The sequence below is a fragment of the Lipotes vexillifer genome, unplaced genomic scaffold (genome assembly GCF_000442215.2).
Source record: "Lipotes vexillifer unplaced genomic scaffold, Lipotes_vexillifer_v1.1 scaffold1056, whole genome shotgun sequence".
Taxonomy (NCBI): domain Eukaryota; kingdom Metazoa; phylum Chordata; class Mammalia; order Artiodactyla; family Lipotidae; genus Lipotes; species Lipotes vexillifer.
Genome location: NW_006791963.1, coordinates 170,179 through 196,148, shown reverse-complemented (window position 1 = coordinate 196,148; position 25,970 = coordinate 170,179). Strand labels below are relative to the sequence as shown.

The following is a 25,970-nucleotide window of genomic DNA, read 5'->3' as shown; positions in this document are numbered from 1 at the left end:
TGGAAAGTGTTTAAGAGTTTGAGCTTGACCCTGGGAATACTCCATGCCTCTCAGATTTTTAAAATTTTTAAGCGTGAAATATAGCATATGCAGAAAAATGCACAAAACAAAAATATATAGCTCAATTATTAATTACAAAGCAGACAGCTATATAACTATCACCCAGGTCAAGAAATGAATATTGCCACCACTTTAGAAGTCCTTGTGCCTCCTCTCTACCCACAAAGCTGGCCCTATCCAATATGTCTCCTTGACTTTCCAAAGTGAAATATTAGTCAGTATATTCCTCTTCTTCCTGGACAATGCAAGGACTTCAGAACTCTTTAATATAGTGCCTCTAAACTCATGTGTCATTTTTGTCTTTGTTCTATATATATAGTGTGTTTATTCTGTTTATCCATTCACCTATTGATGACAGTTGCGTTGTTCTCAGTTGTTGATTTTTACAAGTAAAACTGCTATGAACGTGTGTACAAGTCCTTGTGTGAATGTTTTCTTTTGGGTAAATTCCTAGGAGTGGAATGGCTAGATCTCATTGTAGGTTTATATTTAACTTTTTAAGAAACTGCCAAACTGTTTTCCAAAGTTGTAGCATCACATACATTTTCACTATCAGTGTATAAAGTTCCATTTCCTCCGTATCCTTCCCAACACTTGGTATTGTCAGTCTTTTTAACTTTAACCATTCCAATAGGAGTTAGTGGTATCTGAACAAACTTTATTATTTTTTGAGGCAACATTTTTTTTTGCGGTACGCGGGCCTCTCATCGTTGTGGCCTCTTCCCGTTGTGGAGCACAGGCTCCGGACGCGCAGGCTCAGCGGCCATGGCCCACGGGCCCAGCCGCTCCGCGGCACGTGGGATCCTCCCGGACCGGGGCACGAACCCGTGTCCCCTGCATCGGCAGGCGGACTCCCAACCACTGCGCCACCAGGGAAGCCCGAGGCAACAAGCTTTAATTTTTATTTCCCTAATGACAAATGACATTGAACCTTTTTTCATGGGTTTATTTGCCATTTGTATGTTTCCTTTGGTAAAGTGTATCTTCAAATCTTTTACTTTTCTTTTTTTTTTAATTTAACTTAAAGTTTTAAAAATTTGAGGTATAGTTGATTTACAATATTATATTAGTTTCAGGTGTACAACATAGTGATCAAAAATTTTTATGGATTATACTCTATTTAAAGTTATTGTAAAATATTGGCTGTATTCCCTGTGTTGTACAATATATCCTTGTATCTTATTTATTTTATACATAGTAGTTTGTACCTCTTAATTCCCTACCCCTATCTTCTCCCACCCCCCTTCCCTCTCCCCATTGGTAACTACTATTTTGTTCTCTATATCTGTGAGTCTGTTGCTTTATTTTAAAAAAATTTACAAGTTTGTTTTATTTTTTAGATTCCATGTATAAGTGACATAATATAGTATTTATTTGTCTCTGACTTATTTCACTAAGCATAATGCCCTCCACATTCATCCACGTTGTTGCATATGATAAAATTTCATTCTTTTTTATGGCTGAGTAGTATTCCATTGTATATATCTATATAGATCTATAGATCTCTATATATATACCATTGTGTGTGTGTTTATACATACATACATACATATATATATATATATATATATATATACATATACACACACACCACATTTTCTTTATCCATTCATCTGTTGATGGACATTTAGGTTGCTTTTGTATCTTGACTATTGTGTTAAATAATGCTGCAATGAACATTGGGGTGCATATACCTTTTTGAATTAGTGTTTTCATTTTCTTTGGATATATACCCAGGAGCGGAATTGCTAGATCATATGTTAGCTCTACTTTTAGTATTTTGAGGACCCTCCATACTGTTTTCCACAGTGACTGCACTAATTCACATTCCCAACAACAGTGTACAAGGGTTTCATTTTCTTCACATTCTTGCCAACATTTGTTATTTTTGTTCTTTTTGATGATAGCCATACTGACAGGTGTGAGGTGATATCTCATTGTGGTTTTGATTTGCATTTCTCTGATTATTTAGGTCCTTTGTTTTTCCATATGAATTTTAGAAGCAATTTGAAAATTTCACAAAAAAATTCTGCTGTGATTTTATTTGCAAATATATTGGATCTTTTTATTAATATGGAAAGAATTGGCATCTTAAAAACATTGGGTCTTTTGTTATTGGTATATTGTCATATTTATTCATTTATTTTGGTCTTTAAAAATTTTTTTCAGCATCTTTTTTTAGTTTTTAGCATACTAGTCTTGCAATCTTTTGTCAGATTTATTTATCCCTTAGTATTTTCTATTTTTTATGTGATTACAATTGGGATTGTCTTTTATGTCAATTTTTGGATGTTTGTTTCTGGCATATAGATACACAATTGATTTATGCATGTTGATGTTATACCCTGCAACTTTGCTAAACTCATTTATTTATTCTATTATTGTAGATGGTACTTCATTTTCTTAAGTCAGGGAGTCTGATGGGCCCTGCCTCAGTTCGCCATCTTTGAACCATAGCCTAAACATACTCAAGGCAACTGTAGGGCTCAACTTGTTTGTGTTTTATCCCTAGCAGAGATCACTATTCTTCATTTCCTGATGTCTTGAAAACCATTGTCCAGTGTCTTGAAAACCATTGTTTCACATATTTTGTCCATTTGAAGTGTTGTTTCAGGCAGATAGGTAAACTCAGTCTGGAAGAGGAAAGTTCTGGGAGTTATTCACCTCTGCATTGAGTTGCCCTAGATAGCCACTGCTCTTCCAGCCTGGATCCCAAGATGAGGTATTGAATGCGTGGAGCAGTATGACCTCAGCCAATCTGCTGATCTGCTACCTGAATTGCAGTCCTGTGAATGTGTGAAATAGAATGGGTTAATAAAAATTGTTTTCTAAGCTCCCCCACAGAGATTCAGATTCATTGTTCATTGATATTAAAAACAAACATACAAACAAACACATACAAACACACACAAACACACTGGTATTAAAAACAAACATACAAAGAAACACATTTCTCAGTCGAGGGGGTGGGGGAGGGATAGAAGGAAATAAAAAGATTAAAAAAAATTCCCAGTCGATTTTAATGTGTTCTAGGCTGTATGATAAAACACTATTCAAAGAGAGCAATATCGATGTGGTTATTAAGAAGTTACGGGCAGGATACAGGCAATCAGAACATAGGCCAGCATTTCTTTGGGAAAGGTGTTATGAAGAAGGAATAGATGAGACTTTCTTTCTGAAAACTTGTTTAGTTGAAAGGGGGAGGAACTTTTATTTTTAAAACTGCCAGCAGTTTATTTTTCCAGTTGCTGTAGAGGTAAAGCTAGAATTCCACACTTGGGAACAGATTACTTTGTGTGTGTGTGTGTGTGTGTGTGTGTGTGTGTGTGTGTAACTTTTTTTAAAAGAAAAAAAAGCACTTTTATGGGACTCTTGGTTATGTAAAAGTAAAGCTAAGATTCTGATATGGAATGGAAAGATTTAAGACAATGAAGAGGTAAACAACTTTCTATAAAGATGTTTTTCTTTTTTGAAAAAATGAGCTTATCCTCATCAGATAATAATCTAACCATTGGGGTATGGGAAAGAGACAGGAAATAATTGGAAAACTTATTTGTCTCTCTCCTCCTAGTCCCAGTTTGGCCAAGGCAAGGGATACTGGATTCTGGGTGGGAAGGGACACTCAAAGGCCCTCCTTGGTGGATGAGTAGGCTGGTCTGACTGCAAGGTGGTGTACTGTAGAGGGTTAGGCCTTTGAACTCTAGGGGCATTGATGATCAGATTCAGTTTTAAGTTTTCTTAGTTGCTGTTCCTTTGGCTATATTCAACAGTTTGTTGATGTTTTCTTTTAAACACCACAGCCAACTCATCCCTGTATTTTGTTGAACTGAGGAAGTTTTCTCTTTCCAGGTGTGACAGAATTCTAAGGTGTCTCCAAGATTCCTTCTCCCTGGTGTTCATGCCGTGCATAGTGCCTTTCCCTTGAGTGAGGGTGGAACCTACGCAAATTATGGGATATCACTCCCATGATTATGTTATTTCATAAAGCAAAGGAATTTTGCAGATGTAATGTAGGTTCCTAATCAGTTGTCTTTGAGTTAATCAAAAGGGAGGTTACATGGGCAGTCCTGACCTACTGAAGGGAGCCCTTAAAAGAGATAAGAAGCAGCAGCAGATACTCTTCTTGTAGCCTTAACCAGGTAAGTTGCCATGTTGTGAGAGAAGGGGGCCATGTGTTAAAAACCTGAGGGCGGCTTCTAGGAACTGAGAGCAGTCTCTGGCCAACAGCTAGCATGAAAACAGGTATCTCAGACATCTGACCAAGAACCAGTGAGCTGGCAAGAGGATATTGATCTTCAAATAAGATGATAGCCTCAGCTAACACCTTAATCACATCCTGGAGAGATGAGAGCAGAGGAACAGTTGATCTGTACTTGGAATTCTAACCCACAGAAACTGAGAGATAATAAATGGTGTTGTTATAAGCTGTCAGGTTTGTGGTGCTCTGTTAAGCAGCAATAGAAAACTAATACACCAGTAGAGAACCAAATAGCATGGGAAAGCAGCAGCCTCCAGAAGCAGATATGCAGCAACAAAGGGTAAGGAGTGATGATCTGGGGAAAGAACACAGGCTGAAGAAAGAAGCAGCAATTGGAACAGGTTTGTGAGATATTTTCTTGGAGACTCATACAAATATTTAAGAAACCCAAGTAGATTTTGTATTTTATGCAATTATATCAGAGAGAGAATCAGACTCATTTGTTCATTGAGGAAAAATTTGGTATCTGAGTTTTGGAGAACTTGGTGATTTCCATGTCATATTTTATGTGCCTGGCATTATACTCAGAGCTGGATGTTCACTGGTGAGCAAGACAGACAATTTTTCTGCCCTCTTAGACTCACAAAGTAGTGGAGAACACAGTTTATTAACTAAGTACTTACAATAGACCATAAATGCTGTGACAGAAAAAGGGCAGGATAGTATAGGAGTATGTAGCAGTGGCACAGAATTTAGGGATCCAAGAACCCTTCTTAGAGGAGTAGATACATCACCTGATCCTTTAAGAGGAACTGGAGATGGCCAGGTGAACTGGGGATGGTGGCATTGTCTCCTTGAAAGAAGAAATAGCATGGCCAAAAATAGAGGAGCAAGGGGCAGCATCACTTTTGAGGAAATGAAGGTGGTTCAATACTGTATGATGGGCGTAGAGAGCAAGGGAAGGGAGGGTGGAGTGGCTAGAGGCTGGCGAGATAAGCTGGACATAGGTCATGGATATTGTGATAAACCTTATCAAAGGGTTTAACTTTTTACTGACAGCAAGGGAAGCCACTGAAGAATTTTAAGTGACTATGGGCCTAAAACATCCTGTAATTAAAAAAATATATCATTTGGATTGTAATGCAGAGAATGAATTGGAGCAGGACATGGCTAGAGGTAAGAGGACTAAAAATGATGAGTTTCTAAAGTCCTTTCAAGGTAAAGCTAAGAAAAAACAAAATAGGGCATGTTGTCATGGCAGTGATTCAGTACTGATTTTTATTTTAAGGTAACTTTTAGAGTAGACAACTCTCTGTCTTAGTTGGTTCAAGCATTTTGATACTGCCTCCTACCCAAGATCATGTTGTGGCTGAAGCCTTCCTCAGTAGCTTTTAAGCACATGTTCTCTTCCTAATATAATTAAGCAGGTCCTTGTATGTATGACAATGGATGGTGTATGACTTCTTCAGGAGTTTGGTCCTGACTTGTCTTGATATGGAGCCAGAATTCCAGTTGCAGTATATTCTGAAATGCACTACTTTTATTTAGGACTAGCTCATTAGAAGCAAAGGAGAGCACAGGGCCACGCTGCTGTTACTTTGTGAGCATCCATCCTCTTTCTCACCAACAGTGTAGATTAATGCTTACTCTCAAACCTTTGGAACTCTTAAATCATTTTTATTCTTCAGAGTGTTCCAAATGGAAAACAGGCACTGTCCAGTTCCATCAGCTGTAATATGGATAAGAATCAGGGTTTGTTAGGGAAAACACAGGTATAATTTTACTTTAAAAATTACTATAACAAAAATTACATTAACAAATACATAATTCAACTTCAAGGCAGAAGGCTGGATTAGAACTGGAATGCCAAAATGTATCTGAATTGAAAAAAAGTTTTGATTTATTAAAAGTAATTGATTGGAGTGATCCAGGAGAAAGATTTTGAAGCTGAGTTGACACTCCTTGGGAAAGATGGTTGTGAGCAATTAGTGATGTATACCTGGGCTATATTCTTTCTTCAGCAACCTTCTAGATCTGAATTCTATGCTCTCTATCTGGATAAGAACAGATCTATGCAACTGAGACAAAGTTGAGGGTTGCATGGTTTGCATTATTCAAGGCAAAAATTCCACTTTTTTCAAATTCATAGTGTTTACACTTGTGAAATTGGAGAATACTTTCTTACTGGAGCAGGAAGGTCCTGGTCAGGAGAAATTTGCTGATGTCTCTTACATAAAATGTTGATGAATCATAAGAGTCCAGTGTTAAGTACATAGGACTTGCCTTATACATATCCTGATTGTGTCATTGTGAGTCTAATCCTTATCATTTGACTTAGATGAGATTATTCTAGGAATTCCATATTAAACCAGAATATATATGTTTTCACTTTACCAGAGAGTCTTACGTTGGGAAAGATAGCAAAGAACCATTTTGTAGCAAAGAATCATTCTGTATACCAACATGTAGGCTAGGACTAACTCGTGGTCTCCTTTGATTCAGGGTTTTTAGCTATGCTCTTTTCCCTGCTTGGGATGCCCTTGAACTTATTTGGATTCCCTCCTCCCTTTTTTCTTTCCTCCTGTCTTCCCTTTCACAGTTGTTCAAAAGTGATTTCCTCAGAGAGGCCGTCTCTCACCTTGAAGACTAGATCAGGTCTTCCTGCTCACGTTTTCATTGCTCTATTTACTGTTCTTTCATAACACTCACTGTAGTTTGTAATCATATTCTTTCGTGATTATTTGGTTAAGGTCTGTCTTCGCCACCAAACTGTAGCTTTCATGAGATTGAGTTTATGTTTGGTTTGCTTATACTTTATGCTCGGAGCTCAGGCACATCTATATGGCTGGAACAGAGGAGGAACTCAATAAATATTGAATAAATAAAAATTATACATAATTTTAATATAGTAAAACAAGGGCAAATAAAGGTTATACCAATACTAGAGAAGACTTTACCAGGAGTTTAAAATTTGAGCTATCTTCAGGGATGCGTACAAGCTAACTGTGGGAGGGAGAGGAGGAGGCAAGACCTGCATGTTGGCAGAGGCACCACGTGTAGCAGAAGAAGAGGAGTAGTAGTCGTATGGCTGACGTACCGAGGGCATGGAGGGACGAGGCTGGAGTGGCCTGCAGGTCCGTTAATGAAGGCCTTGTGATTCCCTTGTTTCGGTATTATCTTCCAGAAGGTTATGGGGAATGGTTGATGAATTTTAAGCAGAGCCTATATGATCACATTTGTGCTTTAGAAAATTCATGGATTTGAAGGAATGAGCCTGGCACCTGGGACCACAGTTAGAAAAACATTGCAGCCTTTCAGGCCAGAGATGAAAACAGCATTAACTAAAAACATGAAGTAGAACTAGAGAAAAGGAGATAAAATTGAGAAATATTTCACAGGCACAATCTACAGGATGTGGTGGCTGATGGGATGGAAATGGAGAACTGTGTGCAACAGACACACACTATCGCTGGGGCAGCCTGCCCTGGGTTCAGGCCTGAGGAGGGTGGTGGGTAGGTGTTAGGAAAAGCTGGGCAGGGGAGGGTTAGGACACTGCATTAGTATCCTTTTACATTCTATAAATGCTTATCACCCCTTTTTGTTTATTTTCATGTGGCTTTGAGGCATGAAAGAAAAGTCACAAAATTAAGCAAGGAAGGTTTTTGATTGGGAGTAAAGCACTAAAAATAAATTTTACTTAGGCCTTTAAATTTTGACCAGGGCTTTTCCATTGTCGGGGAAGAATATTTAATCAGAGATACAGGCAGTTTCTCTGGCTGTGGTTTTCTCTGACTACAAATTATCTGAGGAGAATGAATAAATTATGGAAAATAATTGAGATGTGAAGTTATATGCTACATTGCATAAAAGGCTGAGAAGCCATAGTAGGATGGATGGGAATGATGTGTTTTTGACTTTGGCACATGTATTTGTATTAGAACAACATGTCATTCTAAGTATTGAGAACTTGGTGGATGATTTATTGTATTTTAAATATCACATGAGACCTAAAATAGTGCTGAGACTCTATAAATGATTGACTTTTGTTTTATCCCTGTTCATGGAAGACTTAAATATCATGATTCCAATTTGAAATAAGAGGTACAACAAATTGACTAAATTTGTCGATTCCAAAGTCTGAAGAGAGTCCTAGTCCTTGGGATGTAAAAGTTAAGAAAATTTTGGATCTGACAGGGTAACTGCAATTTCTTCCCTTGTGCTACAGGCACAGCATGTACCTTCTAATAGCCGTCCTTCATTTCTGATTCAAATCCTTCAAATTGATATAAAAGCATTTAATGGGCTTTTAAAGGAGTATCCCCCTTAAAACAAGCTCTCTAATGAGTAACAAAGCTACCTTACTATTTAAAAGAAAGCAGATTTTCCAGAGACTTGAAAGATCTGAATTATTTCCTCAGCTCTCCAGGGACAAGGAATATAAAACCTTGTGCTCTCTCTCTGAGCTTCGTATGTCATTACTGGTGTACAAAATCTGGTTAATCATACTCCCACTGGCATCCCTTGCGGGAAGTTTGTGCAGACAGATGTTATCGTATCTGAAAAATGTAAAAGAAAACCTCTTCATGAATATAAAGGATTAATGCTGCTGCCTTGGCCCTAAATGCTCTAATTTCATACTGTTGGATACAATATGATTTCAGAACATTCTTTTGAATGTTCTTTCTCCAATGCTTGAAAACATCTGTCTCAAGATTTCAAGCAAGGGAGACTTGTTCCTGAAATGGTTTTATGAGTGTAGGTGTCATGGCACCCTCTGCAAAGAGGTGAAGGCGTGCTGATGTTGAAGCAGTCATTGTGATTTAGAGTGAGAAGGCTGTGCTGGTGCCTGCCCAAGTATCTGGCACTTAGAAGCAAGAATTTACGTCTACTACCAGAGCAGATGCTGACTGACTCTGCCCATAATGATACATCCATAAACCAGCTGTGCTCAGCTTTGAGCTAAGCCATCTGACTGTTTAAGCATCCCTGTCTTGAATTTATATCCAAGGAATATCAAACCTTTAGGACAATGACAAATTGAAGTGGACCTTCTTGGGATTAACTGATGCTGGCTTGTCAGGCGGTTATAAGCATTGTTGTAAAAGGTTGGCAATAATCAGTCCTTCTAATGGTAAGTGAAAGCATTTAATTGGATACTGAGATGTGATTGGGATGAAATGTCAAGGGGAAAGTGAGAAATTCAAGGTTGTCTTATTTTAAAAGAGACATATGCTGGGAAGATCTGTGGTTTAACATTCTGGATTTGGCATTAAAGAGGATTTTCAGGGCTTGATAGTTTTAGCCATGGTCCCCAAACTATATCAAATTTAATTACCTCCTTTTCTTGGCTGGACTAAGAGAGATACTTGAACAAATAGAAACTTGCTCTGGGGAACATTAAAGTTATGGTTATTTAAGTTTATTGGAATATGAATCATTGAACAAAATTGAAAAAAGAAAATTTTAGCATGGTATACATTATATTAAAAAGCAAATACAAGTAATTATTATTGTTATTATTATTATTTGTATATTTAGCCTAATGTGTAAGAAATTTAAAATGGCACTTTTATCTTTAAAATCAGTGGATAAAGTGTTCTAGCGTTGTTGTTTTTTTAACATCTTTATTGGAGTATAATTGCTTTACAATGGTGTGTTAGTTTCTGCTTTACAACAAAGTGAATCAGCTATATATATATACATATGTTCCCATATCTCTTCCCTCTTGCATCTCCCTTCCTCCCACTCTCCCTATCACACCCCTCCAGGCGGTCACAAAGCACCGAGCTGATCTCCCTGTGCTATGCGGCTGCTTCCCACTAGCTATCTACCTTACGTTTGGTAGTGTATATATCACCTCATTACAAATAGCTCAATTTCGTTTCTTTTTATGGCTGAGTAATATTCCATTGTATATATGTGCCACATCTTCTTTATCCATTCATCCGATGATGCACACTTAGGTTGTTTCCATCTCCGGGCTATTGTAAATAGAGCTGCAATGAACATTTTGGTACATGACTCTTTTTGAATTATGGTTTTCTCAGGGTATATGCCCAGTAGTGGGATTGCTGGGTGTTCTAGCATTTTTGATGGGCTGTTTATTAAATTGATATAGCTAGTTAGTCTCACAACACTTCAAGTATCATACATGTCCATCAAGGTCATCTTCAAACTACTGCACTTATTTCTAACTAATGGCACGTTCACAGATCTTTCATTATGGGGAAGCTGTTACAATATGAAAATAGAATTATTTTTTTACTTTAATAGCAAACACTGAGAGGTTGTATTCTTATGCCTATAATACTGCTTAAATTGGTTGTGATAAGAGAGAAAGTTTTTTTATTTGTACCTGATTTTATAGCACCATTAGTATTATGTTACATTTGGGTACAGAGCAGTGATTCTTGGGTGCTACAGGGAAAAAAGTTACTAATAAAGTGTTCAATGATGGTGTCAGAGATTACTAAGTAACCAAAAGCAAATTATTAAATTTTCTTTCTAGAAATTCAGGGCTCAGGAGGACCACCAAATAGATAAAGAACTCATGGCAATCTTTGAGTGGGTGATGGAGATACAGACTGATGCCCTAAATCATCCTCTCTTCCTGTACAGGGAAAATTCCCCTCACATAGACTGGTGAAAAGATGGAGGTCTCTGGGATGAAGAGAGCTGGATTTCTGCTTCAGCTCTATCTTTCACAGCTTCTCCCCAGGATAAGTGATTTTGTTTTCTGTAAAATAAGGCTAGTCTTACCTTTCTCTCAAGGTCATTGTAAACATTGATTAAGGCAGCTTTTTATGGATTAAGACAGTCAGTACAGATCTGACATATAGTATTTGCTAAATAAATGAGACTTCCTTTCTCTTTCATTTCCCCTTCCAGCTTTAGTATGTAAGGACCTTCTTCAACCCAACTCCCTCCTCCTATCCCCAAGTGTGGCTGTCAGTTGCTTGGTCATGAGCTCTTTTTGAGTTATTTTTGAGCCCAGGCTTAGTGACATTGAGCTGGGCTCTGAGATTGGCCTTTTTAAAATTGAAAACATTTTTTTAGTTTTTCTATAATTTGTTCTGTTATAGACCCAAAATGTACTAGTTATGTAATTATTACAGTGATTATAATAGTTGGGTTTGTTTTTTCCCCAAATACCAGACCCAAAGTTACAGAGGACTTTGTTTTAGGTTTAACAGGCCTCCCATAGCCAATAGCTAATTAAATGGCAGATGAACAGCATGAAAACATGATGACATAGATCTTTCTCAAACTAGCTTCTTAAGATAATACTCAGAATGGTTCATTCACATTAATAGTTTGTATTCCTTGGTCTAGAATAGTTCCAACCACAATATTAATAACAAAATCAGAGTCCATTTCTACAAAGGAGCAAGATTAGAATGACATTCCTCTGTGAATTCTGATAGTTGCACTTTGCATAAGCTGGTTTTAGTTCTTTGGTTGATTAACATTTATAGCAAAATTATTTCAGAATAAATTTTTTCTGTGAATAAATCTAAGTGTGAGATGGTTTATAGTAGTATTTGAATGTAGTAGATATGCAAATGGTTGTAGATCAAAGCTAGTCTAAGTAATATTGGAAAGAATATTTTTTATAAATAAACCTGACTGCTAAATTCTGGTATATTTATAATTGGATATTGTGGCTACATTTGAGTTTTGGAAAGTTTCTGAAGAGTTGAAGTTACTTGAGAAATTAACTTTCAGAGGTCAAGATATGAGATCAATATTCTGGAAGTTCCATAAAAAGAACTTTATATCAATAAATAATGTTTCAGTATTTTTACTTCAACTTTTGCTGCCTTTTGCAAGCTGGAAGCTAGCAATTCTAAAATAACACATTTTAGCCTATACTAGCAACTATTATCTTTGCTTTGGCAATAAATACCTTCCTAAATGTCTATATTTTATTTACTGAAAACTCAACAAATGGTATCCTGGAAGGGAGAATTTTCAGGATGCCATTGTTGGTCACAGCATGAGATTTTATATTATTACATAGTACCATGTAAAGACTTTCTCCTGAGAAGGAAGGAGCTGTAATTACTTCATTAGTTGCATAAGAGAGTCATAGGTCTGAAGCATAAATTGATTCTGATTCACCAAGGATATTATTAAGCTGTCAAAATCTGTCAATATGGAGTGTGACAACAACATGTAAAATACCATTAAAGGGTCATTAACAAGGTCTTCAAGCTCATGCTTAGCATTTTCTCTGAGTTCCTAATGGAAATTTTCTCAAAACAGGATTTAAGTCAGATGTCTTATAAACTTCAATGCTGTTAAAAGTTTGCTATTGTAAAAAAGTGTGTCTTTTTTTGAGTTTTTTAGTTTCTATGTCAGCCAAAATGGAACAGCAGTTAAGTACCAACCACAGAAGTTTTGAAATCTTGAGATTTACACCCATTATTTTTTAAATCTGGTAAGCTCTGAAGATGGGCTGCAGTTGGTACATACTGGTTTGTATGTAGAGGCTTAAAACATTCCTTTGCCAACAACAGTCATTGAATTCTTGCCATTACTTTGATAGATTTTTTTTCTGTAGAAGAAAAGGAAGTACAGTTTGTAATGAAAATTTATTTTTTTCATTACACTGTCAATTACTGAGATCTGTGGTATTTGCAAATGAGTGTCCAACAAGAAAGTTAGCGCAATATTCTTTTCATTTCTGTAGAAATATCTGACAACCACAGAAAAAAGAAATGAGTCATTACCATTTTTCTTACTGCCATGAATATAACTCAAAATGCCAAATTGATTGAGTCTCAGCATTGTAAGTAATGGCAGCTATGATGCAAATAACTTAGTTCTTCATTTAAATGGCAGACAGGTAGAGATTAGAGCTATTCTATCATTTTAATGAACACTAAGAAAAAGTTATCTATGACGCATGGAATAATAAGTCGCATTCTTTGAAAACAATAATAATAGTTGGAGCTGTCGAAAAACTTTATGAAACTTTGAATAATTAAACAAAATTTCATATACTTGTTCCTAGCATTTAAAAAAAGATAACTAAGATATAGATTGGAAAAAAAATAAACACCTGATGAGAATACATTGACTTGGGATGATCCAGATGGAATAGGCCCAGATATAATTTATTTGATAAGATTCTGGGAGTTGAGACCATATTCTCCTGATAGAAGGAGAAATTGGGAGGATATATACAATTGTCAAGTAAGGATTAATTATGAGTGCTGAGTCAAATAAAAGAGTGGAGATTGTATGATAACCTTGAAAATCAGAGTGAGCTGAGCTGGGAAGGTAAGAGAGCTGTATACAAGAGTAATAATAGGAGGAGATTTAAAGCAATTAATAAGATATTATATAATGGCATAAAAATTTAGGTGTGATTTAATTTTTGAACATAAAAACAGAGCATGATCCTATCCTGAATGGTATCTAATAAGAAATTAATTAATTGATTTAATAAGACTGTACTGATGTCATGACCACTGATGTTTAATTAGAAGCTGATTGCTGATTATGCCAATTTCATACCTGGGAAGTTTCCAAGGGGATGCTCATACCTTTTGAAACATTTTCACTTTGAGAGTGATAATAATTATTTGCTGGCAGACAAAAAAGAAACTGGAGTAATAAAATAAAAATCTCTCTCTGCTCTGAGAAGAAATGAGAGATCTTTAGCACTGAATGTTTATCATTAGGGGCTAAGGTAGCCCATGTAAAATTTGAGAGAAGGCGTTATCAAAACTTTTTCATGTGCTGTTGATTATTAAGAGAAGGGCTTGCCTTGGCTGATCACATGCTGCGGGGATGATATTAAAACTATTCAACAACTTGTGCAATATGCTTACCAACAGCTAGAGTAATGCCCACTGTAGACAACCACTGTGGTCCACTGATGCTTCCAGACTGAAAATCAGTTCCTCATGGCTGGCCCAGTATGTTTTAGGGTGTGGTCTGGACCAAACATAGGCTCCATTCTAGGTGAGCGAGTATAAATTAAATGTTGGTTTCCTATCACTAAAAAGGTGAACATCACTTAACGTCATACCTATATTAAGACAACAGTATGTCCACCTGCTTACCAGTGTCTGAAAGTGCTTGAATATGTGATTATTTCTGAGATGATGCTTATGGGGCAACATAAAAGACAGTGGCTAGCACAGAGCCTGCTTAATGTCACAACATCACTTGTTTTCATGCAATAAACAGGAATGTAGGCAATATGCTCCATTTTGTCAATTAAATTATTTTGTTAGTTGGATTATTTTTGCCAAAACTTTAAACATGTAACAAGTCAAATCAAGTAAAAATGAAATGTACCATGAATTTGTACCTTCCTGTTCTTAAACTAGTAAACTTGAGAAGATGTCATTCTTATTTTGTATCAGTAAAAGAAGGGATATTTGTATATATAGTTTATTTAATTTATTTGGGTTAATATAGTTTATTTGGATATAGTTCATTTGGGTTAATAATATTTCAAAAATAAAACTTAAAAAATTTTGAGGAATGGGAATAAGAAGCAGTTTCTCATGTAAAGGAGGAGGGACAGAAGAAAATAACAATAGACAACATCCATGAAACTAATGGACCTGAAAGATGGTAATTATTATGGAGAAAAAGTTTGAGTTCTCAAAAGTCAGCATTTTGGAAAATGATATCTACAGAGTATCTGGGATTTATTCCTTTGAACCAATGATTCAACTTGTCAAATTCTCTGTTTTGAAGTCCATTAAGGTCTCTCAGAAATATTCTTATAGGTTATTACAGACTGTTTTGGAGAGTTTCTCTCCTTTAAATTTCTTTCTCTTGACTTCCAAAATATTCGGCACTTTTTAAACTCATTACACACTTGTAGTCACTGACCTATTTATTGCCCAAGCGCAGATGTGCTTTGGCCACCACAGACACTGTTCACTCTGGGGACCTTGAGGGATCCAGAGGTATGACAAAGGCCCACAGGGGCCGATGTGGTGGGGGCAGTTCAGGGAGCATGTGTGGTTTACATCATCCGACTAAGAACATACATTTCTTGTTATAAATAGAATGATGAGACATTTCATTTGTGTTGTAAATCACAGTTTCAGATGAGCTAGTTCAGATGTCACCTTTGTGAAGGCTTTATTTTTTCCTTCTTTAGGTTACTCCAATAATTTACACATACCATTTTAATGGTATTTTTTTACATTTTACTCTATTCATATGTTTCTTCTCCTCTACTGGGCTATAGTAAAAGGGCACAAGACATCTTATAGTCATTTTTATATCTCCATATCTAGTATGGTACTTAGTATAATGCTACCTTATAACATTTTGTTTGTTGTTTCTTTTGTGTGTTTTGAACAATGAACATAAGCTTTGCAATGGATAGAGCTGTTTTTCATAGGCTCTCTTGCCCACTTAAACATTAATGATTGTGACCACCTACAGGGGTGGGATAGGGAGGGTGGGAGAGAGCTGCAAGAGGGAGGAGATTTGGGGATATATGTGTACGTATAGCTGATTCACTTTGTTGTACAGCAGAAACTAACACAACAATGTAAAGCGATTATACTCCAATAAAGATGTTAAAAAAATACAAAACATTAATGAAACTTCACATTTCTTTTTTTTTATGGTAATTCTTTGTATTGCTTTATTGTACAATTGCAATGCCCCCTTATCTTCTCGAATCTTCTTCCAAGTTGTGCTCACTTTAGACATGCTGGAAAAGTAAATGATTATAAACCAAACAATTAAAGCACCACAAAGAGCTAACATGAATATATTACAGAAACATTAACAGTGCAAAAAAGAAACTTCTATTAGCAGTGCTTCTCAAACCTGGCTATGCATTAGAATTGCCTGAGGCATGAATTTAAGATTTAAGAATGGCCCATGCCTAGTCATTTGGGTTTAATTGATCTAAAATGGGGGCCAGGGCTCTGTATTATTTTTAAGAGCTCACCATTAAGTAATTCTAAGTGGATCCAGGCTTAAGAACCACTACACTTAGTACTTCATTTTTTCACAATATCCTCAGATATCAAATAAGAAGCCCCATTGTATATATGGCACCATCTTGGTTATTTATTAACATTAGACAAGTTTCAAAGAACTTGAGGACACACTGCTATTAGTAGAAATCAATTTAAAAAATCCATTTTGTTAACAAAAATGTGATGTCGATTATCTCTCAAGAAGCTGGCCAATAATAAAAATCAATACTTACTTATGTCTGTTTTGCTTCAGCTATATTTCATGGACCAGTGTAAAGTAACACAAAGAGTACTTCTAAAAATTTTTTTAGGGCTTCCCTGGTGGCGCAGTGGTTGAGAGTCCGCCTGCCGATGCAGGGCACACGGGTTCGTGCCCTGGCCCGGGAAGATTCCACATGCCGTGGAGAGGTTAGGCCCGTGAGCCATGGCTGCTGAGCCTGCGCGTCCGGAGCCTGTGCTCCGCAATGGGAGAGGCCACAACAGTGAGAGGCCCGCGTACCGCAAAAAAAAAAAAAAAAAAAAAAAAAAAAAAAAAATTTCAAAAAGCCAAAAATGAACTCAGTTGAGTTGCAGGCAATCTAATTCAATAGATTAGATAATCATCTTAATTCTCAGTTACCACATCCTAACAGATTTTCTTTGGTGGAATGAGAAAGGGGAGTCAATATAAGGTTTCTAAGAGACGGTAATAATCAGATTCATTTGTGGGTTTCTGTATTTTCATCACTGTCAAATTTACTGTCAAATTTGAAAATGGCCTAAAAAAAACAGAAATTATTTTATACTTTCAAGTGTGACAAAAATCATAATGCCTATAGGACCTGTACACCAGACCTAGGCTGTTGTTTTATAGTTAAGACTAAAAGATGTAGCTTACCTATGAACAATTTCAGAACCAAAAGAACAAAGATCCCAATCTAACAAAAAGTCTTCTAATAGCATACATATGAAATTTGAAGTAACTGGATTAAATGCATACTCTAAAAATTATCTTTCTTTCCTCTTAGTGACACATAGGTAGTAAAATACCAGCAACCAGACAAAAGTCATCACCTCAATTAAACAATAGTGCAAGACTACCCTACTCTGTCTTTGCGCAGGCTCAGCGGCCATGGCTCACGGGCCCAGCTGCTCTGCGGCATGTGGGATCTTCCCGGACTGGGGCTCGAACCCGTGTCCCCTGCATAGGCAGGTGGACTCTCAACCACTGCACCACCAGGGAAGAACCCCTACTATGTCTTTGCATGAGCTGGTGGTGCTGAGCCACCTAACAAAAATGTTCATGGATTACACTAATGAACTCAAAACAACAATACTTACTTGATTAAGTCCATATCACTGAACTGTGTTAAAATATTTGCTAAGGGATGTCTGAGTCCCCTTCAAAAGAGTTCACTGAGAAAATCTACACACTTTAGGCCTGTTTTCCTGCCAATTATATTCCGTAGTCTAAAATTTCCACTGGAAATAAATTCCCTCAGCTTCTCCCAATCTATTTTAGGATTTTGTTTACCATTTTTTTTTAACCTTGAATAAACCACTTTTTCAGAATGAAGAGCTGGCAGCAAGTTTTTCTTGGGATCTTGGTCTGCGCTTTGCGTCCATAGCGGGCAAGATTGTGGACTGTCACTGAAATTTTCCACCAGGGGAAGGCTACTGTCTTCATGCTCATTGAGGCCACTTTGTTGGGAAAATGAAGAGTAGCCACTGTCTTCATAAGGTCCACTGGTCTCTAGTTCTTCTATGTCATTTGAACTGTTAAGTGTCGTACATGTTGATTTTCCTTATTATGTCAGGGTTTGCTTTCAGTTTCAAGTTCTACAATCCTGGGGCTCACAGTCGGTGACCTAAAACCTGGTAACCTTTCATAGTCTTTTTTTTTTCTAGATAAGCACCTTTATCTTTCTGTTTGTTTCTTTTTTCCTTTTTTTTTTTTATTGGAGTATAATTGCTTTACAATGGTGTGTTAGTTTCTGCTTTATAACAAAGTGAACCAGTTATACATATACATATGTTCCCATATCTCCTCCCTCTTGCGTCTCCCTCCCTCCCACCCTCCCTATCACACCCCTCCAGGCGGTCACAAAGCACCGAGCTGATCTCCCTGTGCTATGTGGCTGCTTCCCACTAGCTATCTACCTTACGTTCGGTAGTGTATATATGTCCATTCCTCTCTCACACCTCACCCTTCCCCCTCCCCATATCCTCAAGTCTGTTCTCTAGTAGGTCTGTGTCTTTATTCCTGTCTTACCCCTAGGTTCTTCATGACAATTTTTTCCCTTAAATTCCATATATATGTGTTAGCATACGGTATTTGTCTCTCTCTTTCTGACTTACTTCACTCTCTATGACAGACTCTAGGTCTCTCCACCTCATTACAAATAGCTCAATTTCGTTTCTTTTTATGGCTGGGCAATATGCCATTGTATATATGTGCCACATCTTTATCCATTCATCCGATGATGGACACTTAGGTTGTTTCCATCTCCTGGCTATTGCAAATAGAGCTTCAATGAACATTTTGGTACATGACTCTTTTTGAATTATGGTTTTCTCAGGGTATATGCCCAGTAGTGGGATTGATGGGTCATATGGTAGTTCTATTTGTAGTTTTTTAAGGAACCTCCATACTGTTCTCCAAAGTGGATTTATCAATTTACATTCCCAAACAGTGCAAGAGGGTTCCCTTTTCTCCACACCCTCTACAGCATTTATTGTTTCTAGATTTTTTGATGATGGCCATTCTGACTGGTATGAGATGATATCTCATTGTAGTTTTGGTTTGCATTTCTCTAATGATTAATGATGTTGAGCATTCTTTCATGTGTTTGTTGGCAGTCTGTATGACTTCTTTGGACATTGTCTATTTAGGTCTTCTGCCCATTTTTGGACTGGGTTGTTTGTTTTTTTGTTATTGAGCTGCATAAGCTGCCTGTAAATTTTAGAGATTAATCCTTTGTCAGTTGATTCATTTGCAAATATTTTCTCCCATTCTGAGGGTTGTCTTTTGGTCTTGTTTGTGGTTTCCTTTGCTGTGCAAAAGCTTTGACGTTTCATTAGGTCCCATTTGTTTATTTTTGTTTTTATCTCCATTACTCTAGGAGATGGGTCAAAAAGAATCTCGCTGTGATTTATGTCATAGAGTGTTCTGCCTATGTTTTTCTCTAAGAGTTTGATACTTTCTGGCCTTACATTTAGGTCTTTAATCCATTTTGAACTTATTTTTGTGTATGGTGTTAGGGAGTGATCTAATCTCAAACTTTTACATGTACCTGTCCAGTTTTCCCAGCACCACTTATTGAAGAGGCTGTCCTTTCTCCACTGTGCCTTCCTGCCTCCTTTATCAAAGATAAGGTGACCATATGTGCATGGGTTTATCTCTGGGCTTTCTATCCTGTTCCATTGATCTATATTTCTGTTTTTGTGCCAGTACCATACTGTCTTGATTACTGTAGCTTTGTAGTATAGTCTGAAGTGAGGGAGCCTGATTCCTCCAGCTCCATTTTTTGTTCTCAAGTTTGCTTTGGGCTTTGTAGTATAGTCTGAAGTCAGGCAGCCTGATTCCTCCAGCTCCATTTTTTGTTCTCAAGATTGCTTTGGCTATTCGGGGTCTTTTGTGTTTCCATACAAATTGTGAAATTTTTTGTTCTAGTTCTGTGAAAAATGCCAGTGGTAGTTTGATAGGGATTGCATTGAATCTGTAGATTGCTTTGGGTAGTAGAGTCATTTTTACAATGTTGATTCTTCCAATCCAAGACCATGGTATACCTCTCCATCTATTTGTATCATCTTTAATTTCTTTCATCAGTGTCTTATAATTTTCTGCATACAGGTCTTTTGTCTCCTTAGGTAGGTTTATTCCTAGATATTTTATTCTTTTTGTTGCAATGGTAAATGGGAGTGTTTTCTTGATTTCACTTTCAGATTTTTCATCATTAGTATATAGGAATGCCAGAGATTTCTGTGCATTAATTTTGTATCCTGCTACTTTACCAAATTCATTGATTAGCTCTAGTAGTTTTCTGGTAGCATCTTTAGGATTCTCTATGTATAGTATCATGTCATCTGCAAACAGTGACAGCTTTACTTCTTCTTTTCCGATTTGGATTCCTTTTATTTCCTTTTCTTCTCTGATTGCTGTGGCTAAAACTTCCAAAACTATGTTGAATAAGAGTGGTGAGAGTGGGCAACCTTGTCTTGTTCCTGACCTTAGTGGAAATGCTTTCAGTTTTTCGCCATTGAGGATGATGTTGGCTGTGGGCTTGTCATATACGGCCTTTATTATATTGAGGAAAGTTCCCTCTACACCTACTTTCTGCAGGGTTTTTATCATAAATGGGTGTTGAATTTTGTCAAAAGCTTTCTCTGCATCTATTGAGATGATCATATGGTTTTTCTCCTTCAATTTGTTAATATGGTTAATCACATTGATAGATTTGCGTATATTGAAGAATCCTTGCATTCCTGGAATAAACCCCACTTGATCATGGTGTATGATCCTTTTAATGTGCTGTTGGATTCTGTTTGCTAGTATTTTGTTGAGGATTTTTGCATCTATGTTCATCAGTGATATTGGCCTGTAGTTTTCTTTCTTTGTGACATCCTTGTCTGGTTTTGGTATCAGGGTGATGGTGGCCTCGTAGAATGAGTTTGGGAGTGTTCCTCCCTCTGCTATATTTTGGAAGAGTTTGAGAAGGATAGGTGTTAGCTCTTCTCTAAATGTTTGATAGAATTCGCCTGTGAAGCCATCTGGTCCTGGGCTTTTGTTTGTTGGAAGATTTTTAATCACAGTTTCAATTTCAGTGTTTGTGATTGGTCTGTTCATATTTTCTATTTCTTCCTGATTCAGTCTTGGCAGGTTGTGCATTTCTAAGAATTTGTCCATTTCTTCCAGGTTGTCCATTTTATTGGCATAGAGTTGCTTGTAGTAATCTCTCATGATCTTTTGTATTTCTGCAGTGTCAGTTGTTACTTCTCCATTTCATTTCTAATTCTATTGATTTGAGTCTTCTCCGTTTTTTTCTTGATGAGTCTGGCTAATGGTTTATCAATTTTGTTTATCTTCTCAAAGAACCAGCTTTTAGTTTTATTGATCTTTGCTATTGTTTCCTTCATTTCTTTTTCCTTTATTTCTGATCTGATTTTTATGATTTCGTTCCTTCTGCTGAATTTGGGGTGTTTGTGTTCTTCTTTCTCTAATTGCTTTAGGTGCAAGGTTAGGTTGTTTATTCGAGATGTTTCCTGTTTCTTTAGGTAGGATTGTATTGCTATAAACTTCCCCTTAGAACTGCTTTTGCTGCATCCCATAGATTTTGGGTCATCGTATCTCCATTGTCATTTTTTCCTAGGTATTTTTTAATTTCCTCTTTGATTTCTTCAGTGATTACTTTGTTATTAAGTAGTGTATTGTTTAGCCTCCATGTGTTTGTATTTTTTATAGATCTTTTCCTGTAATTGATATCGAGTCTCATAGTGTTGTGGTCGGAAAAGATACTTGATACAATTTCAGTTTTATTAAATTTACCAGGGCTTGATTTGTGACCCAAGGTATGTTCTATCCTGTAGAATGTTCCATGAGCACTTGAGAAGAATGTGTATTCTGTTGTTTTTGGATGGAATGTCCCATAAATATCAATTAAGTCCATCTTGTTTAATGTATCATCTAAAGCTTGTGTCTCCTTATTTATTTTCATTTTGGATGATCTGTCCATTGTTGAAAGTGGGGTGTTATAGTCCCCTACTATGAATGTGTTACTTTAGATTTCCCCTTTTATGGGTGTTAGTATTTGCCTTATGTATTGAGGTGCTCCTGTGTTGGGTGCATAAATATTTACAATTGTTATATCTTATTCTTGGATTGATTCCTTGATCATTATGTAGTGTCCTTCTTTGTCTCTTCTAATAGTCTTTATTTTAAAGTCTATTTTGTCTGTTATGAGAATTGCTACTCCAGCTTTCTTTTGGTTTCCATTTGCATTAAATAGCTTTTTCCATCCCTTTACTTTCAGTCTGTATGTGTCCCTAGGTCTGAAGTGGGTCTCCTGTAGACAGCAAATATATGGGTCTTGTTTTTGTATCCATTCAGCCAACCTGTGTCTTTTGGTGAGAGCATTTAGTCCATTTACATTTAAGGTAATTATCAATATGTATGTTCCTATTCCCATTTTCTTAATTGTTTTGGGTTTGTTATTGTAGGCCTTTTCCTTCTCTTGTGTTCCTTGCCTAGAGAAGTTCGTTTAGCATTTGTTGTAAAGCTGCTTTGGTGGTGCTGAACTCTCTCAGCTTTTGCTTGTCTGTAAAGGTTTTAATTTCTCCATCAAATCTGAATGAGATCCTTGCTGGGTAGAGTAATCTTGGTTGCAGGTTTTTCTCCTTCATCACTTTCAGTATGTCCTGCCACTCCCTTCTGGCTTGCAGAGTTTCTGCTGAAAGATCAGCTGTTAACCTTATGGGGATTCCCTTGTGTGTTATTTGTTGTTTTTCCCTTGCTGCTTTTAATATGTTTTCTTTGTATTTAATTTTTGACAGTTTGATTAATATGTGTCTTGGCGTATTTCTCCTTGGATTTATCCTGTATGGGACTCTCTGTGCTTCCTGGACTTGATTAACTATTTCCTTTCCCATATTAGGGAAGTTTTCAACTATAATCTCTTCAAATATTTTCTCAGTCCCTTTCTTTTTCTCTTCTTCTTCTGGAACCCCTATAATTCGAATGTTGGTGCGTTTAATGTTGTCCCAGAGGTCTCTGAGACTGTCCTCAGTTCTTTTCATTCTTTTTTCTTTATTCTGCTCTGCAGTAGTTATTTCCACTATTTTATCTTCCAGGTCACTTACCCTTTCTTTTGCCTCAGTTATTCTGCTATTGATCCCTTCTAGAGTATTTTTAATTTCATTTATTGTGTTGTTCATCATTGTTTGTTTCATCTTTAGGTCTTTTAGGTCCTTGTTAAATGTTTCTTGCATTTTGTCTATTGTATTTCCAAGATTTTGGATCATGTTTACTATCATTATTCTGAATTCTTTTTCAGGTAGACTGCCTATTTCCTCTTCATTTGTTAGGTCTGGTGAGTTTTTATCTGGCTCCTTCATCTGCTGTGTGTTTTTCTGTCTTCTCATTTTGCTTATCTTACTGTGTTTGGGGTCTCCTTTTTGCAGGCTGCAGGTTCGTAGTTCCCGTTGTTTTTGATGTCTGTCATCAGTGGTGAAGTTGGTTCAGTGGGTTGTGTAGGCTTCCTGGTGGAGGGGACTTGTGCCTGTGTTCTGGTGGATGAGGCTGGATCTTGTCTTACTGGTAGGCAGGTATACGTCTGGTTTTGGGGTGTCTGTGGACTTATTATGATTTTAGGCAACCTCTCTGCTAGTGGGTGGCGCTGTGTTCCTGTCTTGATAGTTGTTTGGCATAGGGTGTTCAGTACCATAGCTTGCTGTTCGTTGAGTGAAGCTGGGTGCTGGTGTTGAGATGGAGATTTCTGGTTGATTTTCGCTGTTAGATATTATGTGGAGCTGGGAGGTCTCTTGTGGACCAGTGTCCTGAAGTTGGCTCTACCACGTCAGAGGCACAGCACTGTCTCCTGGCTGCAGCACCAAGAGCCTTTAGTCCACACGGCTCAGAATAAAGGGAGAAAAAGTAGAAAGAAAGCATTAGTAGAAGAAAGAAAGAAAGGAAGGAAGGAAGGAAGGAAGGAAGGAAGGAAGGAAGGATGAAAGTAAAAGAAAGAAAGAAAGAAAGAAAGAAAGAAAGAAAGAAAGAAAGAAAGAAAGAAAGAAAGAAAAGAAAGAAAGAAAGAAAGAGAAAGAAAGAAAGGAGGGAGGGAGGGAAGGAGGAAGGAAGGAAGGAAGGAGGGCAGGAAGGAAAAAAGAAATAAGGTAAAGTAAAATAAAATAAAGTAAGATAAAATATAATAAAGTTATTAAAATAAATAATTATTTAAAAAAAATTGAAACAAACAAACAAAAAAAATATGGACGGATAGAACCCTAGGACAAATGGTTGAAGCAAAGCTATACAGACAAAATCTCACACAGAAGCATACACATACACACTCACAAAAACAGGAAAATGGGAAAAAATCATAAATCTTGCTCTCAAAGTCCACCTCCTCAATTTGGGATGATTTGTTGTCTATTCATGTATTCCACAGATGCAGCATACATCAAGTTGATTGTGGGGCTTTAATCCGCTGCTTCTGAGGCTGCTAGGAGAGATTTCCCTTTCTCTTTGTTCTCACAGCTCCCAGGGGCTCAGCTTTGGATTTGGCCCCGCCTCTGTGTGTAGGTCGCCGAAGGGTGTCTGTTCTTTGCTCAGACAGGTCGGGGTTAAAGGAGCCCCTGATTTGGGGGCTCTGGCTCACTCAGGCCGGGGGGAGGGAGGGGCACGGAGTTCGGGGCGAGCCTGCGGCGGCAGAGGCCAGCATGACGCTGCACCAGCCTGAGGCGCGCCGTGCGTTCTCCCGGGGAAGTTGTCCCTGGATCCTGGGACCCTGGCAATGGCGGGCTGCACAGGTCCCCCAGAAGGGGGTGTGGATAGTGACCTGTGCTCGCACACAGGCTTCTTGGTGGCGGCAGCAGCAGCCTTACCATCTCATGCCTGTCTCTGGGATCCGCGGTTTTAGCCGCGGCTCACGCCCGTCTCTGGAGCTCCTTTAAGCAGCGCTCTTAATCCCCTCTCCTCGCCCACCAGGAAACGAAGAGGGAAGAGAAAGTTTCCTGCCTCTTTGGCAGGTCCAGACTTTTCCCCAGACTCCCTCCCGGCTAGCTGTGGTGCACTAACCCCCTGCAGGCTGTGTTCACGCCACCAATCCCAGTCCTCTTCCGGTGCTCTGACCGAAGCCCGAGCCTCAGCTCCCCGTCCCGCCCGCCCTGGCGGGTGAGCAGAGAAGCCTCTCAGGCTGGTGAGTGCCAGTCGGCCCTGATCCTCTGTGCGGGAATCTCTCTGCTTTGCCCTCCGCACCCCGGTGGCTGTGCTTTCCTCTGCGGCTCCGAAGCTCCCCCCTTCCGCCACGCGCAGTCTCCGCCCCCAAAGGGGCTTCCTAGTGTGTGGAAACCTTTACTCCTTCACAGCTCCCTCCCACTGGTGCAGGTCCCGTCCCTATCCTTTTGTCTCTGTTTATTCTTTTTTCTTTTGCCCTACCCAGGTTACGTGGGGGGTTTCTTGCCTTTTGGGAGGTCTGAGGTCTTCTGCCAGCGTTCAGTACGTGTTCTGTAGGAGTTGTTCCACGTGTAGATGTATTTCTGGTGTATCTGTGGGGAGGAAGGTGATCTGCGCATCTTAGTCTTCCGCCATCTTCCCAGAAGACCCTTTCATAGTCTTTAATGCAGTCTTTTAAGAACCTTCCAAATATGCAGTAGTGTAGGAACCTTGTCATCTGTCATCAGGCTTTACCGGTTTAATTCCAGAATGAACGTGGTAATAGTTAAAATCCTACTTCATTTTGACGCAGAAAGTGGGACTTTCTTCTTTCCAACCGTCCGAGGGGCGAGGGCGCTGTAGCTGCAGTGGCAGGAAACGGAGGGTGCCGTGGGGAGCAGCTGCAGGGGCGCCGGCTCACGCCAGGGCAAGTGGGGTCCGCCTCAGGTGAGGGAGCTGCATCCGCGGCAGAGAACCAGGTCGTCCACTTCTCAGAGCTCTCGAGACTTCACATTTCTGATTATGATTGTTAGTTGGGTAATCAAAATATAACCATGTCATGTTCTAAGGTCAGTTCTTCCTATTTTTAATTGTATGCTTTCCTTAATTTGTGCTC

General features: G+C 38.1%; 1 pseudogene; it reads right to left on the bottom strand.

Annotated features, from left to right (window-relative positions):
• Positions 1-25,769, bottom strand: part of LOC103079898 (F-box only protein 5-like) — a 150,458-nt pseudogene extending 124,689 nt beyond the window's left edge.
• Positions 25,770-25,970: the final 201 nt, after the last annotated feature.